A 19,061-nucleotide genomic window follows, 5' to 3' on the forward strand; every position below is an offset into this window, starting at 1 on the left:
AAAATGCTTCTTTTTTCTAAGCCATTTGTCCACTGCAGCTTTGTGCTAAATATATACATATATATATATACATATATATACATATATATGTATATGTACATGTATATGAATGTGTGTTTGCATGTGCATACATATGCATATATAATGTTTTGAATAAGAGAAAGAAAATGAATGGAGGAAGAGAGGGGAAAGAAATGGAAAGAACAGGAAAACAGGAGAGAAGGGGGGAGGCATAGAGAGAGATGGAGAGAGGGCTTAGCTTGCTACTGTTGAGTGGGGGCCAGCCCCTAGGGACAGAGGCTACTTTGGGAACATGTTGTTGTCAGGCAGGGGTCAACATCTTTTACCTCTTTTTTCCATTATTCAAAATAAGTATTGATGTTATGTTTTAGCTATTTAAAATCCAGCTGCCTTGCTCATTTCCAATATTTTCCCCAGCATTATTGTAGGTAGGAAGAGGAGGCCTGTGTATCGTCTTTCACAAAATCTAGCCTTTCAGAGCCTCAGTCTTCAAATGAAATCAATCAAAATTTATGCAATTCAAAATCCATATGCATTGAGTCCCAGTTCACCTCATTTAATGATGATAGTAAACCGCATGTTGTGTCCATGTCTGAAACACTTTCTGAGTTCTTGACTGGATTAACCCTAGGGGCACCGGGATTCAGTGCAGCCAGCCCAACTGAGCCCCATAATATATTGATTAATACTTGGCAACAACTGGAATCTTGAATAATAAAGTCTGTGAACGAGGTAAGTGTGCACTAATAAAAACAAGGGGAGTGAACACAGGTCCGTCAAGACGGATGTTAATAAAAACAGCCAGGGAAGCAGCAACAATGCAAGCCTGTCAGTGCCTCTCAGTGTACGTAATTATCTCTTAACATTCGAAATTACATTTTCCCTTAAAACTCCCTGTCCTCACTCCTTGAAATACGAGCTGGGCCCTGTCCACTAAGGGCTCTTTTTGCAAAGCGTTGGAGAAAAGGGCCCCTGAGACTTGCTCTAGGTTTGGGGATTGCTTGCTGGCTATGCATAACATGTGGATTTTCAGGAACTGGGGTGGAGGGAAGGGAGGGCAACCGACCCCTGAGAGATGTCATATTGGTAATTGTTTCATCGCAATGGGAAATAAGGATATTTATTTGTTGTTGATTTTAGCGAGGCTCTAGCTTTGGCCTAGAACCCTTTCTCACCCAGGTGCCACATGGGGAGGTCAGAGGCCAGATGACACAGGAGTTCACCATTTTGTCCAGTTAAAGATGCTGCTGGTCACTTGAGAGCAACTCTGAGCTCTGCAGATCCAGGGTGAGGGAGGAAAAGGACTTCTCTGTGTCTGCACAGATCTCTCCGCTGCCCAGATAAACCGGGTAATGATTTTGACTTACCCAATTGCATTTGTGCCTGACAGACTGCATTATTTACTTAAGGTTTAATATACATTACAAATAAGATTTCCTTCCACGGAAAAACACTAAAACATTTGGCAAGGGGAGAGCCGACGGTTTCCCTTAATGTGTTCTGGCAACTCTGAAGAATCGAGCCCATTACCCACCCTTCTGCATTCCAGAAACATAACAGTGAAAAATCATTTTCTGGAAGAAAAAAAAAAGGAGATATAATTAAAAATGCCGTAATGTCCCAGAAACTACAAAGGCAGAAGAGACTTTGCAAAAATCCTCCTGATCCAGATCAGGGGGAGCTGGCTGAGAGAGGCTCCAAAGGAAGGGCAGAGAGCTCCAGCCACCGAGAACATACGCAGGTTTGGGAAAAGCTTCAGGCTCAAACGTGCCCCCTCCATTCTCAAGCATCTGGCTAAATCCATTTCCTTTTCTTTCTTCCTTTCTTTCTTCTTTTCTTTCTTTCTTCTTTTCTTTCTTTCTTTTTTCTTCCTTCCTTCCTTCCTTCCTTCCTTCCTTCCTTCCTTCCTTCCTTCCTTCCTTCCTTCCTTCCTTCCTTCCTTCCTTCCTTTCTTTCTTTCTTTCTTTCTTTCTTCCTTCTTTCCTTCCTATCTTTTTTTTTTTTGAAAATGAGATTTTTTAAAAATAAGTACATCCATGTACAGTCCCATTTCTGTCATTTGGAGTTAAACTTTTCCATAAAAATAAATGGGGAAAAGGCCAGGCCAGTTCTGCCTCAGATGATCCAGAATGGGCTCCTTAAGGCACCAGGTGGAAGTAATAGCAATCAGTGCCTCTTCTCTCTCCCAGCCCAGCCAGCCCCAGTACAGCAGGGAGGCTGTTGACAAATGAATACTTTAAGAAAATAAACTCTGGTCATGTTGAACAGAGAGTAACTTTATCCAGATTAATTCAGGCTGGAGCCATGCCAGCTACCCTTGACAAAGCCCCGCACTTTGTCCAAATGTAATTCCCTAATATTTACATGAGGCAAGCTTCCACAGTCAAGCTTTTGCCTCCAGTGTAAGTTTTGTGGTTTGTAGAAAGACAATAAAAAAATACAGAGAGGCAGTTGTGAGCACATTTGGAAAGAGGAAATAATGATGACAATAATAATGATAACAACAATAATAATAGTAAACAATTTTTCTCCCCTCCACCTCCTCTTCCTAAAATCCTAAAAAAAAAAAAAAGTCACATTTTGTAGATTTCTATAGAGAGCAGGGACAGCAATGCAGACCGAAAAGTTTTCAGGAAACAACCCTGATTCCTGACCAGAAATGCATTGCTACCCCTGGTGTGTGGGAAAGCAAGAGATCCCTTTCACATCCAGGCTGCTAAAGAGGAATAGATGAGGATTCCTAGAAGACTGGGAAGATTTTTGGAACCCTGTTGTCTACCTGCCCAGTCTTGTCACCAAGCATGTTTATCTAAATAAAATATTAGGCATTTGTGCAATTGTCTAATTTATAAATACGAGGAAAGAATAATGCACTGGGTACTGGTAGCTTTGTGCTAAGAATATTAAGAAATAACCTTTAGTTTTAATGAGATTTTTCTCCCATCAGTTTACACAATTTTCCAGATGCAAAATGAGCTTTTGGCTGTAAAATATTTTATCACATTGTCTTACACAATAAAGATTAGATGTTTTCTCTCTTGCAACTGCACTGCAATTATTTTTTAGTGTTTGCAAATCATAATATCATTTAAAAACCATATTTTATACCTCATCTAAAATACTTTTATAGCAATATGATGAAGAAAAAAATAACATCTACTCAACTCCTTTTTCTAAGTGGCTGTTACAGGCTTCGGTATAATTTCCCGGGAAAAGACAGAGGGGAGAAAAAAAAAAACAACCCAAACCCCTGGCTTCTCTGGAAAACAACCTCTCCAGCAACGTCTCAGCAGAAATCCCCAGAACTGAATTCCCCCGCCTGAAGAGCCCAGAGAGCCAGGATATAAAAATAGTAGCCCTGTCATTTCACATTCATTAAGTGTGAAACTCAGAAATTAATAATGTAAAAATATGCTTTTTAATTAGTCTTACATTCCGCCCAGTGTAGTTAAGTGGGATCAGCCGCTCCCTAATGATTTTTTTTCTTAATAAAGTATTAGGCCGTGATGCACCAAGGTTGACAGGTATGATAAACTGGGAAGGACTTTTGGAGGCGGATGAATGATGCCAAAATAGGACTCTCCCATTTAAATGTAATTAACATCAGGGAGCAATAGCACAGGCAGAGAAACCGGCAAGACTTTTTTTTCCTTTATTTCAGGGTGGGTTTTTTTTTTCATTTCTTGTTTTATGAGTAGTTTGACAATTGCAGCAATGATTTTGTAATTTAATTACCTTTGCTGAAAGCGAAGCTTTCACTAATAGCAGGTCAACAGGATCGTTAAGGAACCCTCAAAATATTAAAGAGCCCATGCATCCCAGTAGATGGGCTCGGCCGGGTAAGGGACATGACCGTGGGCAGCCGGGTTGCTGGCCCACACCCAGACCGTGGAGGAAGATTTGTTAGTGCTTGCCCTTGGGGGAGAGTCACAGGACTAGAGTGGGCAAACTCCCCACTTCTGCCTAAGCCGAGTGGAGACTGGGAAAGTCTACAGCATCTGGCTGAGAATACTGGAGGTCATCCCTGAATAGGAGAACCCAGGCTGCCCCCACAGTTGCTGTCATTGGTGGGGACAGACAGGCTCCAGAAGCTGCTAGCTTCTTTGGGCAGCTGGCTTGAAATCACAGGGTGAAAAAAAGGCAGTGACCAAGAGTAGCTATGCACCAGAATTTCCTAGTCTATTTATGGAATCAGCATCAGCTTTGTAGCATTTGTGTGTGCGCGTGAGAGAGAGAGAGAGAATTTGAAACAAAGTCTGTCATTTCAGAAGTGACTGTGAAAATGCACATGAATACAATGGAATATTATATCATAAAATTATGACTATGAAGAGTTCAGGGAAAGTTGGCCAGATCTGCATGAACTGATAAAGAATGAAGTGAGCATTTCACCCCAAACCACAATCAGCTTCCAGGAGCTGAAAGGGAAGCCTTCCTCCTCCTTCCTTTTGGGGAAAAGCTTGTAGAGCAGAGGTGCAGAATGAGGCGCACCTGGTTGGGCAGACAGGTGTGGCCAAACCACTGGCTTGTTTCACCCTGAAACTATACTTTGTTGCCTGGGGAGAGAGGCAGTGAGAGTCAAAACACCGTTTTTTAAAAAAAATTCTTGTAGCATCAGCCAATAACACATTTATTTAAAAATTAGAATAAGCGCACAGATAGGCCTCCCAACTCTGTTGACTCTGACCTCGGAGTAATAGGATTTCCAAAGGTTGGATGCTACACTCTGTGACACACAAGAGTGTGGCCAGACATATAAAGAAAGTCTGGCCAGACCAGAAGGGAAGGTTTGCTGAAGAGGTTAATGGAAAGATGAGTGAGTGAAACGCCAGGGTGTTCATAGGGGGCAACTGTGTGAAACCACAGAGCACAGAGAGCTGGGGCCAGGAGTCACATAGACCTGAGTTCAAATTCAGCCTGAGACACTTCTGAGCTGTGTGATCCTGAGCAAGTCACTTAACCTTTGTTTGCCTCATTTTTCTCATCTGTAAAATGGGGATAATAATAGCCCTGCCTTACAGAGTTACTGTAAAGCTCAAATGAGCAACATTTGTGAAGCACTGAGCACATTTACTGGCTCCTAGTAGACTCTGTACCAGCAGCAGCAGCAGCAGCAGCAGCAGCAGCAGCAGCAGCAGCAGGAAACCAGAGGTTGTACAGAGATTATACCCCAGCCAATCTCTAACAAAGGGGAGGCCCAGGGATGCGCGGTCTGATTTCTTGGAGGGAGAGATCAATATGGCCTTCAGTTATTCCCCTTTCGGCTTATGGTGAGACGGGGATCATAGGTCCAGAGTGGGAAGGCCCCTCAGAGAAACCTCCCCGCCCTCCATTTTACCAACAAAGAGACTGAGGCCTAAGCAGGTGAAATCTCTTGTCCAAAGTCCGAGGTGGGATTTGAACCCAGGCCCTCTGATGCCTTGTTTTTTTTCAGCTTCACAATTGGCTGTGTGCACAGGAGCATTGGGGAGCAGGCCCAGCAGCCCCATGTTGTGGCCCCGGGGAGGAGCGGAGAGCAGCAGAGCCCCCTAGCCTCAAACCAGAGCTCAGCTGGGATCTGGAAACACCAGCAGTGCCCAGGCCACAGGCATCCCCTGGGCTTGGAATTGCCTTCCCTGTGTCAGTGCCAGCCACAAGCATCCTCAGAGCAGGCTGTTTGGGAACAAAGGCAAATCCCAAACCCTCCCTTCTAAAGGCCTTCCATTCTCATGGAAGCATTCCATGGGGGCCCATGTAGACATGGCGTGGACACAGGAAAAGGTGCCAGTTAATGGGAGGAGAGGCGGCCCCTGCACTGTCATCCTCAGAGGCCGAGGGGAGGTGAGAAGCAGGCATTGGCAAAGGGGTGGAGGTGGGAGATGAACTCTCTTATACTAGAAATGGCTCAGAGACCAGTTTTGCCCAAGTGTAGAGCCTGTGGGGGGACATGATAGAAATTAGGTCTGGAAAGCTGGGGGAGGGCTTTAGAAGCCAGACAGGGAACTCCGCATTGTGTCATGGAAACAGCAAGGCACCCCTGGATGTTTTTTAGGAAGCTGCTTTGTGAGTCTGGGGGATGAAAGGCAAGGCAGGACCTACTGGAGTGACAGGAAGAAAACAGATGTATCGAGATGGGGAGGCAGAATCAACCAGACTTGTCAAGTAGTGGAGGGGGTGTGTGTGTGTGTGTGTGTGTGTGTGTGTGTGTGTGTGTGTGTGTGTGGTATGTGTGTGTGTGTGTATAGTGTATATCTGTGTGTGCATGTATGAGTGTATGTGTATGTGTGTGGTGTATATATGTGAGTACATGTGTGGTATATATGTGAGTATGTGTGTATTTGTGTGGTATATATCTCTGTGTTGTGTGTGTTAAGTGTGTATATGTGAGTATATGTGTGGGGTGTGTGTGATCGATGCATGTTATATATGTGTGTGATATATGTGTGTGTTGCATGTGTATGGGTATGTCTATGTGTGTGGTGTGTGTATGCGTGTGAGGTTGTGTGAGTGGGAGTGGGAGGGGGAATTCCTCACTCAATCTGCCTTCCTGTTGCTTGTAGATTTCCAAATTGTAAGTTTCCGTAGGTTTAATTTTAAATTTTCATCTGATTTTTGCAATACATGCTATGACAGTGAAGTCTGCAGTCCCTTCTCCTGACAGCATCCTGTCTGCCCATGGGCGGACCTTGTGGGACTTGTCCGCATGGTCTCCAAAGCCGAGTCTCTGAGGAGGCTCCTTTGGCCGCTGTCCTCACTGGCGCTGGGTCATTCCTGCACCATGGAATGTTAAGGGGAGGGGAAAGTCCCATGTGGAGAAGGTCATGAACTTTCACACATTTCTGACAATTAAATTTCGTGAAAGCCAGTTAAAAGGAGGAGGCCAGCATTGGAGGCCAGACCAGGATGGGACCTTGCCCTGACTCTTGTCATGTCTGAAACTTGTGGGGGGGGGGGGGCTTCGCCCTGGAGGAGGGAAATGAGATACTCAAATCAGGCCTTTCAAGACCTGTCCTTGGTTTCCAACAATTATAGGGCCATGGATCCTGAGACTTCTACTTAGAAGAGAAAGTGGAAAGGCCTGGGGGAAGGTGGTGGGTGGTGGAGGAGTGAATAAACATTTATTTAGCACCTATGCTGTGCCAGAGACTGTGCTAAGCACTTTTGGTTTTAGTATTTCATTATTTTATCTCTGTGTTTCACATCATCATAATATAAAGTGCATAATGCATTGAGTTAAGCATTAGACAATAGAAATCCATTGTTTTCTTTCTTTTTTCTTCCTTTCTTTTTCTTCCTTTCTATTTTGCTAAGCACTTTTACAATTCTTATCACATCTGAACCCCATAAGAACCTTCCCACTTTACAGATGAGGAAACTGAGGCAGGTAGAGGTGAAGTCACTTGCCCAGATCACCCAACTAGTAAGTGTCTGAGGCTGGATTTGAACTCAGGTCTTCTTGACTCCAGGCCCAGGCTCAGTGCAGTGGTGCCATCTAGCTGCAGAATCAGGCACTGAGACAAGGAATCCCCTGTTACTGCTGAGCTCCATCCACAGAAAGCTAGACATGCCCATGAGAAGCCAGGGATCCAGGCAGCCTGGCTATGTCGCTATGCACCTGGAGGGGCGTCCGGACCAAAAGGGGACTTGGCATCAGGAAGTCCTGGCTGGAAGTGTGGCTCTGCTCAGTCATCATCTCTGCTATCCTGGGCAGCTTACTGTGGGCAAAAGTCAAAAGATCTGGGCTCAAAGCTCCTACTTGCTCCCTGTGTGGTCTTGCACTAATCTCTGACCCTCACTTACCTCTTCTGTAAAATGGGCTGCATGTTCCTAAAAGTGAGCCTCAGCTCCATTTCTAGAGAGGATGCAGCACAAATCCAGAAAACATCACCATGTAGGTCATTAAGCAACAGATCAACCAAAGAAATGCTAATTAAATATATTGCTTCTATTTTATGTCTAATAGCTCTTTACTTTTGTTACCAAGCCATCAGACTTCCGATGTATTGTGAATATATACACACAATATATATATGTGCACACAATGCACATACAAATTGTGTGTGTATGTATATGCATATGAATGCTTATCTATGTATATGTGTGTATACATGTGCATGCCTATATATACTTATACATACATATGTGTGTGTCTGTGTCCTTCTAACTGCAGGCTAAATTGAGATGCCATCATAAGTCTTGGTCTATCATTTCCCTGAGAATTATTCCATGATGGATCTATCTATTTATTTATGTGTTCATGAATCAAGCAGAGAAATCACTGAATGGAGAACGTTTGTATAATCTATGGCTTCTGTAAGATTACCTGGGACTTATACTTCACTGGGGATTTTTAGCAGCACCATGCGATTGGCATTTGCTCCTCCAATGCGCTCTTCCTAATACATACCAGAAGGTAAATATTATCCTGGTCAATTCACTTGAAGATGAAAGCTAAAAATGAATATATAAGTCTGGAGAGCAGAAGTTGCAGACAAAAGGTGTACCTGTCATAAGCCAAAAGAACAGTGAGCAGAGGTAGAAATAGCTTCTCTTCAGTGTTGCCCTTACTAGTAATCTGCCCACTGACAGCCCATGCCACTGATAGGGATGGCCATTTGGTAGCGATGCTAATGTGAAGACCTTGAAGTCAGGGGCCATCCAAGTTTGGTTTTTGCATCCCCAGGGTGGAGTATGCTGGGTGCTTAGTAAATATTTGTCAAGCAACTGATTAATGGTGGTGGTGTTGGCAGATGGTAGGAGAGGTAGTCATGGCAATAGCAGATGATGGTGACGGAGATGCTAAAGGTGAGAGGTGAAGATGGTTTTGGTGTGCCCAGAGGTCTTTCTGTCCTTAGAACCCAGGAGCTCGAGTGAGCCTTCCTGAGCAGAGAGGAATGGAATACCCTTCGCAGCTGGCTGCTAGATCACCTAGGGACAATCACTGGACACTGTTCTTTGCTAAGGAAGGCTCACAGAGCTCTGGTTTGGCCAAATGTAAAAGAAAATCTTAGAGTAGAATAAGGACTCAAATACCAAAAAATGAACATGATTGGCCTGCTGCAAAATCAAATCAGATGATAAGATTATGAGGGCAAAATCATCAGATCAATCAGATCTGGGAGACCCATGGTTCCCAAACGGGGCAGAGACAAAGAAAATAGGAGACATGCTGAGGGCTCATTCACTGGGAAGGAAAAAAAAACAACAACAACATTTTCCTTCATAGTTTCTTCTTAATGGCCAACCTAGGAATTAGTGTTTGGGCTGGAGCCAGTGGGATTGTTTGCTTAGCTACTGACTGGGTGTTAGACACAAAGAGATGGAGGGACAGATGTAGGAGAAGCACAGAAACTCAGGCGGCTCTGCTTTGGGATCTGCAGAGTGCTCTCCAAGATCCTATGCAGAACCTCATAACAAGGAGAATGGGAGGAGAGGGACTTACCCAGGATCATGGAGCTAATAACCTGCATAGCACTGGCTAACAATCCCAGGTAACTAATAATTAGAAAACAGAGCTAATAATCCAGATGGGATTCCCCCGGATGCTCTCGGGGCACGTCCAACGTTCCGAGCCTTGGGAGATGCCTCTGCCTTTCCCTCCGAAGGCCTTGATTTCCAGACACCCAGTCTCTAAGGCAGACCTGCTTTATCCATTGCAGCAAAGGAATGCTGGGGGTGGAGATACAAACAAGTGGCTTCCCAGCAATAAAGAACAATAGACATTTTTATTAATCAGAGTAACAACAAAACTCATCAGATATAAGAAACAGGCATGATGCTTCCCTGGGGATCCCACTACGCTGGTTGGTGAGTGTTCGACACCACCTCCTAGACCTGGGCAGCCAGGCCATCTTCTCCCCATTCACCTTTCAACCTTTGCCAAGCATCCTCCTGCCACCTCCCCCTCCGGCTCAGATGGAGTTGTAATCAATCAATACTCCCTTTGCTTGTAGAAAAGGTGTGTGAATCGACTCTTCCCAGTCTCCATTCACCAGCCCAGCAGCTCCCCAAGCCAAAACGCTCCTCCCTGCCCACCATTCTCTGTACGGGTAGCCTCCAACCCAACCCACCCCCATTAGGATGTAAATACATCGAAGAAGGTATATCGCACTTTGGTATTTGTATCCATGAACAGTGCCTTCATTAACTCATACATTCATTCTGGCCATTTTAATTTCGGATCTAGTCCCTAGAAATGGTTCTATTCGCAGAGCATATACTTGACATTTTGTCTAGCATCCCCCAGACATTTTTTGATCTCTTAGTCATGTTTATCTCAAACCCAAACAAGGGTGAGAAGTAATTTTACTCCTCCGCCTGTGGCATACACCAAAGAGGTTTAAAAATTGATCCCGGAGGTGGAGGAAGTGGCTTCCTCAGCTACCTTGGTTTTTGGTTTTTTTTTTTCTTTTTTTCTGGTTCTTTTTTGTTTGTTTGTTTTCTGTACTGAGTAAGTGGATGGCTTTTAGAAATAAGTCTAACAGCTCACGGGTCTGTGATGTCCTGAGAACTGTCCATGGACAACAGCCTGGGTATAGAAGGTGCCCAGTCCAATTTAGGACAGCTGGAATGCTTGAGAAGGGCTGTTGTGATTGTTGTGTTTTGTTCCACCTTACAGCAATCCTCCTCAGTCCTCTGTAATTCATCCTCACTGACTAGGGCACAGACATGGGGTTTGACCAGGGAAGTCAGTGCCCCCCTGCCCTGTCCTACCCAATGATTTGTTATGTTTTTGGAGCTCTAAGTCTACTCACTAAGCCCCATCCAGGGTCTTGGACTGTCTCCTCACCCCTAGTTTAATCACACACACCCCACAAAAAAATAACAACCGGCTGCTTGATGTGGGATAAATGAGTCAGATTTCAAATTATATTCTTTCTTTTAAATTAGAAAATAAAAAAGTCCTCAAGAGTTTTGAATCTTGACCTAGACACTTCCACAAATGAACAGCAGATGGGGCTGCAAAAAATTTCCAAGAATCACAGTTTTATTGAATTTTATTTTCAGTTGTTTTGGTTTTTTGTTTTTACATATGAAAAGAGATTTATTGGGGACTATTTCAAACAATGATATAGTCACTTCTTCCTGGCTTGACACTCCTGTGAATCTGTTTCATAATGGGTTCCTTCAAGTCCATCCTCCTGGATAATCTCATTAGTTGAAATTGTCTTACCTTCCCAACATGGTGGATTCTTAACTACCTTTCATTCTCTATCCCTCTGGGTGTGTTATAATACAACTTACTATTAAGCAAAATAATTACCTCCATGTAACCTTAATGCTTATTAGAACAACAACAACAAAAATTTGGGTAATCTAGCAAGAATAAACCCTGGCCCACCTCTGGCTTTGCGGAGGAAAGAGGAAAGCACCTGTCACCCAAGAATTATTTTACTTTGCATCTCAAAATCAAACACAGTAGTGTTCACAGTGCTTGGGAAATTTGTTCCCGATGCCAAAGTCAATGAAGGATTGATCAGATAAGTATTTTGAGGATGGAGACACCTAGCAGTGTACCCTGGTCAGAAATTCAAGGACAGAGACATGGCTTCAAGTGATGGGCAGCTTATGAGTTTCACCTAGGTGAAGAACCAGGTCATTTTCAAAGCAAAGACAGCAAAAAAGGAGAAATCAAAGGCTGAGAGCTGCCCCTCATGGTCAGATTCGGTCCACCAGCAGACATCTGGATAAACAGCTGCCATGCATGGCTGGGCACTTGGGCCTACTATCAAAGCCGATGCAAGGAGGAGCAGAGCCTGCCTTGAGCTATCAGGAGAGATCTTGCCAAAGGATAGCCGGGATTTTATGTTCCTGGTATAGACAGGGACAATTAACAAGTATAAGTTGCTTCTAAATAAGCTTAAATCTGCATTTTATGTCTATAAGTTTCCAGCTGTAATGGGATTATGATGTTGGCAAAGGGAGAGAGGTTCACCACTGCAGTGGGTTATGGAGGTAGAGAGCAGCTGTTAAAATAGAGAACTAATGGTGATTAATTCTTGGAATGTGTTTGAAGATTTCCCATTGAGTTCAAGACCCAAACCTGCTCACAGTGGATGAAATGAAAAAGAAGGACTTTTTATTTTCTTGTGAAAAGGGAGAAGGAAGAAGGATCTATGTGCAATTCTAGACCATTGTGACTCAAAAAAAAAAAAAAATTAAAAAAAAAACTTTGGCTCTATTTATATCCCAAAAAGTGAATCTTGAAGCTGCAAAGTCAGTATTTTTTTAACTTATTCCAGTGTGTTAAACTTCTTAAACCTTTGAGTCATACAGCTATTCTGGAGCATACTTGAAGAGAACCCTGAGAGGATGCTCCCTCACAGGTGATTTCCATCAGAACTCCATGAAAATAGGAGTAGAACAAGACCTCAAGGCCAGTGACTCACAATGACCTAACACTTTGTGTGCATGGTTGTATTGGAACCTCACTGGATCCCTGAGAGGGTCTATTGTCTCAGTTTTACAGAAGAAGAAATTGAGACTCCAAGATGTTCTGGCTTGCCAAAGATAGCAAGCAGCTAGTAAAGATCTGAAGCAGGGATAGAAACCAGGCCTTCCTGACTCCCAGCCCAGTACACCATTTTAAACTACTCTCTGTCTTTCCTACCAGTCCTGTCCACACTCAAGCTTCTCTCTCACCTTCATGGATCCTTAGAAATTACCAAGTTGAGGGCCTTCCCCCTCCCGCTGCCCTCTTCGGGACATCAATATTTCAAATGTGGTCTGACGATATCTCCCAGACAGTGTGAAGCAGAGGGAAGATGCCCAGGTCCAAGGAGTCTTATTGCCTCATTATTCCTGGAAACTTTTCCTTCCTCAGTGGTGCTCAAGGTCACCTTCACTTTTTTTGACCATTGATCAATATGGATGCCCACCCCCCAAAAAAAATCTTGTCCTTGAATCACCAGGAAGTTGCCATTCACTGAAACAATGCCTAGATTTGTAAAATGCTTTGCATATGTTATCTCCACTGAACCTCACAAGGAGCTGATGAGGGACACATTACTCTTCTCATTTTACAAATGAGGAAATTGAGATTGATAGGGGCAAGTGACTTGCCCAGGGTCATAAAGCTAGTCATTGAATCTGGATTCGAATCCTGAGTCTAACATTCCATCCACTGAGTCACCTGGCAGCCTCAGATCCTTCTTAGACAAATCTCCATCTAATTATGCTTCCACCATCTTGTACTTGTTGATTGTTTAAGTCCATCTTTAAGACTTAAGGAGACCAGCTTGCTGGATTCCACTATCTGATGACCTCCAGATGTCTGATCCTTGGTAAGTCATTTAACATGTCTTGAGCTCAGTTTCCTCTTGCTGGCTCTAAATCAGTGGTTCTACAATTTTGCTTTATTGCTATTAAATTGTGTCCTGTTAGATGTGGCCCAAAGTTTTAATTCGTCTAAATATTTTTTGGCCCCTACTCTGTCATCTAGTGAGTCCACTGGCCCTTCCAGTTTGTATCATCGGCCAGTTTGCCAAATATGCTCTCTAGGACTTTGTCTCTGTTCTTCATAAAACTGGTAGTGAGCCCAGGGGCAAGCAGATGCCCAGATGCTTCAGTCTACACCAAGACGGCAGACAGGCATCCCTCTTCAGGGTGGAAAATGATAGTACATGGTACCTGGAGCAAGATACTAGGTTAAAATAAACAGTCATATTGATCCAGGCTAAGGTGGGGAAAGATGCAGAAACAGAGCTGAGTCAATGATCTTTGTTTCATTGTTTGTTTTATGGAGGGGGGAGAGGAAAGGAGCGTTACTGAATAAAACTTGTGGTGGAGGGGTGAGGACATTGTACAAAAGTGGGTCCCTGGCTACTGTTCAGTGAATCATTTCCTTGATTTGACGAATGATGAATTTTCTAATTCCTGCACACTCAGTGTCCATATTTAGAGGCCAAAATACCAATGAGGCTTATCCAGGCCTGAATAAGTTCTCCCAAGTCCCCAGTCAGGCTCAGATGGAGGGTCTTCAGCTTGAGTGGTCAAGGCCAAGTTTTGTGTCCTGCTTCAGCCACCCCTCCCCGAAAAGCTTGCCCCACTTTGTCTCTTTACACATCCCCTCCAAAAAAATGGGGGGGAAGGAGAGGGGGAGGGAGAGGAAGAGGGAGAGGGGGAGGGAGAGGGAGATGGAGAGGGAGACGGAAAGGGAGAGGGAGAATGAGAGAGACAAAAGCGAGGGAGACAGAGGGTAGAGAGAAGAAAAAAAATATACAGCATTTAAAAATAAAATCTGAACCTGGTCATGAATGCTCCCAGCCTCCTTGGAGGGGGCTATGAACTGAGAGGCCTGGGGCTCTTTAGCCTGAGTGTTATCCAGGCTCACTTACCCCTAAAGCCTCTGCAATTCTGTACCCTTGGGTCCAACCCTGCTCCACCCACCTTTGGACTTCCAGTGGGGATGTTTCAGTGACTTGAAGCCTTGAGATGATCTTGGAAGCACCAAAAAGACCACAGGTGTGACTTGTTTTCCTTGCTCATATATAACTTTTTTTAAAAGAAAAAAGGAGGGAGGAAGCAATGATATCCTTTCCTTTCCTTTTAGGATATTTTTGGATGATGAAATGATTTGAGTGAGCTGTGAATCCAACCTGGAGAAGAAACATCTATTACCCAGAGCAGCTCAGCTTCAGTGAGATACTTGGGTGAAAAAGAAAGAAAGAAAGAAAGAAAGAAAGAAAGAAAGAAAGAAAGAAAGAAAGAAAGAAAGAAAGAAAGAAAGAAAGAAAGAAAGAAAGAAAGAAAGAAAGAAAGAAGATCCCCAAGACCACAGGAATAGGCTTAAACTTGTACCCCCTTAACTTTGGGTCAGTTGGCCCCTGGTCTTTTTGATGGAGGCTAAGAATAGGACTGAATGAACATTAGCCCAAAGGTGTCTTGGCCATAGGCACTCTGCTAGGTGGGAAGGGGATGGGAAGCCCACCCTGACGCCAGGTTGGACCTTGCTGCCCTCCCCATCTCAGCAGAGGCTGGGCCCCGGAGCCAGTCTGGGCTGGAACCTCCCACAATGTACAGGGAGGGCTTCCCCAGTGCATTCTCAGCCCCCGAAAATGAGATTTCCATTCAGGTTAGTGGTAGGGCCCAGCTGAGGGATGGCCACAGCTGCTGTACTCGGCAACTCTAACAGCCCAAAGTGGGGGGTCCCGGCAAGGAGCCAGCAGCCCATGAGAGGTCAGAGGAAGGGGGGCATGAGGGGGGAGGGGAGTGGGCCGTTGGGAAGAGTCTGTAATGGGATGGCAGGGTGCCCGGGATTCATGGGGCATAAAGCAGGGGGAGGAGGAGCTAAGAAGGGGCTGGGGTGGGAGGCAGGCTGCAGACAGTGGGGCAGAAGTGCTGCTTAGCTCATGCAAGCATCCCAATGCTCCACTGCAGACCTTGAACCTGAGATGCCCCGAGCAGGGGAGAAGAGGACAGGTGCCAGTCCTGTCCGAGCTTATGAAAAGGAATATCGCTTAAGTCTCCTCCCGTTTATCATGGTCACTCCCTGCTTGTACAAGCTTATTTGCATCATTCTTCACCCAGTACCAGGTGAGCAGAGTAAGGGGCCAGGAGTCAGGAAGATCTGAGTTCAAATCCCACCGAGGGCACTTACTAGCTGTGAGACCCTGGGTGAGTCACTCCACCTTTGCTTGCCTCAGTTTTCTCAGCTGTGAAACAGGGATAACAGCAATGATCTCCCAAGGTTGTCTGGAGCTCAGATGAGATAGTACCTGTGGAGGAGCACGGCACATAATAGGCGCTATAGAAATGCTCTTCTAAAGGGCAGCTAGGTGGTGCAGTGGATAGAGCACCGGCCCTGAAGTCAGAAGGACCTGAGTTCAAATCTGGCCTCAGACCAGACACTTGACACTTACTAGCTGCATGACCCTGAGCAAGTCACTTAACCCCAACTGCCTTAAAAAAAAAAAGGTAGCAATGCTCTTCTCTGCCCTCCAGGAGGCTGGGTGTCCACAGCAGACCTGGAGGAGAGAGAAGAGCCTCCTAAAGCCTCCTGGTGAGCTGCAAGTCCCCACGGAGGTCTTTGCTGGGGCCGCTCACAGACTGGGGACGGTTACAGTACAGCGCCACTCTTGTCATTCTCTGTTGCCACAGAGACATTGAAGGCATGAATTTAAATCTTGCCTCAGACACCAACTAGCTGTGTGACCCTGGATGAGTCGCTTCCATGCTCTCTGACTCAGTTTCTTCACCTGTAAAATGAGTTGGAAAAGGAAATGGCAAACTACTGCAGTATCTCTGCCAAGAAAACCCTGAATAGGGTCACAGAGAGCCGGACATGACTGAAAAATGTCTAAACGACAACAACAAAAACTGGGGGTGGGGCAAACAAAGCCTGCTCCCTTCTTCTTTGAGAAATGTTAAGAAAACATTGTAACCACAGCCTGTCACCTTAAGCCATTGGACTCCTCGGGAAGAGAACCCCATCAGTATCCCTTTATCATCTCTGAAATAATGTCCTGCCCCCCTCTCTCTGATCATCCTCCACAAGGGTGGGGAATCTGCAGCCTCGAGATAATTTTCAGCCCTCTATGTCCTCAAAGGTGGCCCTTTGGCTGAATCCAAACTTCATCACCAGCAGTGGTCCCAAGGAGCTGAGTGGTTTTAGGAAAATGATTCTCTAAAGGTGAAAGGTAAGGGCTGCTACTGAAACTCCAGTCCCTACTCATTCTTTTTTTGTTGTTGTTGAGTCAATCAGGGTTCAGTGACTTGCCCAGGGTCACACAGCTAGTAAGTGTTATATGTCTGAGGCCGGATTTGAACTCAGGTCCTCCTGAGTCCAGGGCAGTGCTCTATCCACTGCGCCACCTAGCTGCCCCTAGTCCCTACTCATTCTCATTCTTGATTACAAACCCTTTTTGCCTAAGAAGCCTATAAACTGGAACTTCAAAACAACGTGTGTGGAAAGAGCTGGATTTCCAAGGTGAAGAAGACTCAGCCAGGCTCTCTCTCTGAACTAGAAAGGTGGTCAGACACAGAAGAATCACAAATTAATAAGCATTGTTTCTGGCAGGATCTTGACTAAAAGATAGAGTGTTAGTTTGAGAATTTATTTCTTCACTAATCAGAACCTTGTGAAGGAAGCTACTGCCTCATTTCTACCTTTAGCCTAATGGAAAGAGATCAGGGCTTTGATATGGGATATGGTCTCTGCCACTAACTCAAAGGGTAATTTCTCTTGGCCTCAGTTTCTTCCTCTCTAAAAGGAAAGAATTCTGCTCTGACTCTCCAGGTTCTATGTCTGGAAAAACTTCGCCTGAAAAATCCCCAACAAACAGCCAGCTGGCATTGGCTTCTAGAACTCCAGAGAGGGGGAGGTGTCTTTGCTCTGCTCCATCCAGCTTCTGGAAGACCCTAGCACGTTGTCCTTGATTTTAATCCTAAATTTGTCACTTTGGACATTCTCCTCATCACTTCCAGGTCTCCTTCCAGGGCCAAGCAGAACAAAGTCAACCCCGCTTGCACATGGCACACTTGAAGGCTGTCATCACTCCAGCCCATAAGCTTCTCTCCTCCAGACCAAGCAGCCCCAGGCATTTCACTGGATCCTCACACAACATGGACTCTAGGTCTTTTAGGCCTACTGGCTGACCATTTCCCCACTTCTCAAGATCTTTTCCAAACTGCAGAGCAAGGAGAACTGAGCCCCGGCCTCGTTGTCTGTGTCCTTATCCACCTTTGGGCAACATGGCCAACAATGTTGTCTGAAAAGGGTCATGATTTGTGCTGGAATTCCTTGGGAAAGCAGGAATGCACAGACTTTTCTCTGACTTTCTGGCCTTCGCCTTTCTCTTAGACAGTCGTTGGGCTCCATCTTTTCTTTGCTCCCTTTTGAAAGTCATTTTCCATAAACAATTACTATTTTTCAAGTTAGTTAAATCTGATTTTACTTTTAGAAAAAAAAAAATTAATAGTTTTAAAAGTAATTTTGTTCATGTAGTTCCTGGGTTTGTTTTGGCGGGTATACTCCCTGGCATTTTATGCCACCTACAGCTGTTTCAAATGGGGTATCTCTCACTGTCTCTTCTTGCAGAGTTTTGTTGGTGATATATAGGAATGCTAATGATTTATGTGGGTTTACTTTATATCCTTCTACTTTGCTAAAATTATTAATTGTTTCAGCTAACTTTTTAGTTGAGTTTTTTGGGATTTTCCAAGTATATCATCATTTTGTCTGTAAAAAGAGATAGTTTTATTGCCTCATTCCTTATTCTGATTCCTTCTATTTCTTTTTCTCATCTACAGGTTGAATAAAAAAATTGAAGGGGAATGCAACAAATGTTGGAGGGGATGTGGAGAATTCATTGTTGATGGAATTGTGAATTGATGCAACCATTTTGGAGAGCAATCTGGAATTATGCCCAAAGAGTTATTAAACTGCCTGGACCCTTTGACTCTGCAATATCACTATTAGGTCTATTTCCAAAGATGATCAGGGAAAAAGGAAAAGAGCATATATGCTTTAAAATCTTTTTAAAGAACTGGAAATTGCAGGGATGCTCATCAATGGTAGCATATGATTGTGATGGAATACAGCTGTGCTATACGAAATGATGAGCTCAATGATCTTAGAAAAACATGGAGAGATCTGGATGAAATAATGAAGAGTGAAATGAGCAGAATCAAGAGAATGTTGTATACAGTAATACCAATATTGTTTTAAGAAGGATTTTGAGTGAATAAGTTATTTTGACTACTGTAAATACCAAAATTAACTATAAATGACGTATGAAGAAAAACATTATCTGCATCCAGAGAAAGAACTGATAAATAAAAATATGTATAGAATAATTTTGCCTACATATACCTATTTGTGTCTAATGGTAGCCATCTCTAGGGTGGTGGGGGGGAGAAGAAAAAAAGGAAAAAAAGAAATTTACATGATAATTATGTTGTATATTTGAAAGGAACAGTAAATTGTACATAGTAGATTTGAAGTTTCACATGCAATCATCTTTTTTATCATACGATGTTATAGAAATGCTTGTTTTATTCCATAAATCAAAAATAAAATAATTTAAAAAATACAGTCTTTTTGTGACCAAGTTTTTATACTC

The sequence above is a fragment of the Phascolarctos cinereus genome, unplaced genomic scaffold (assembly GCF_003287225.1).
Source record: "Phascolarctos cinereus isolate Bilbo 61053 unplaced genomic scaffold, phaCin_HiC Scaffold_3;HRSCAF=262, whole genome shotgun sequence".
Taxonomy (NCBI): Eukaryota; Metazoa; Chordata; class Mammalia; order Diprotodontia; family Phascolarctidae; genus Phascolarctos; species Phascolarctos cinereus.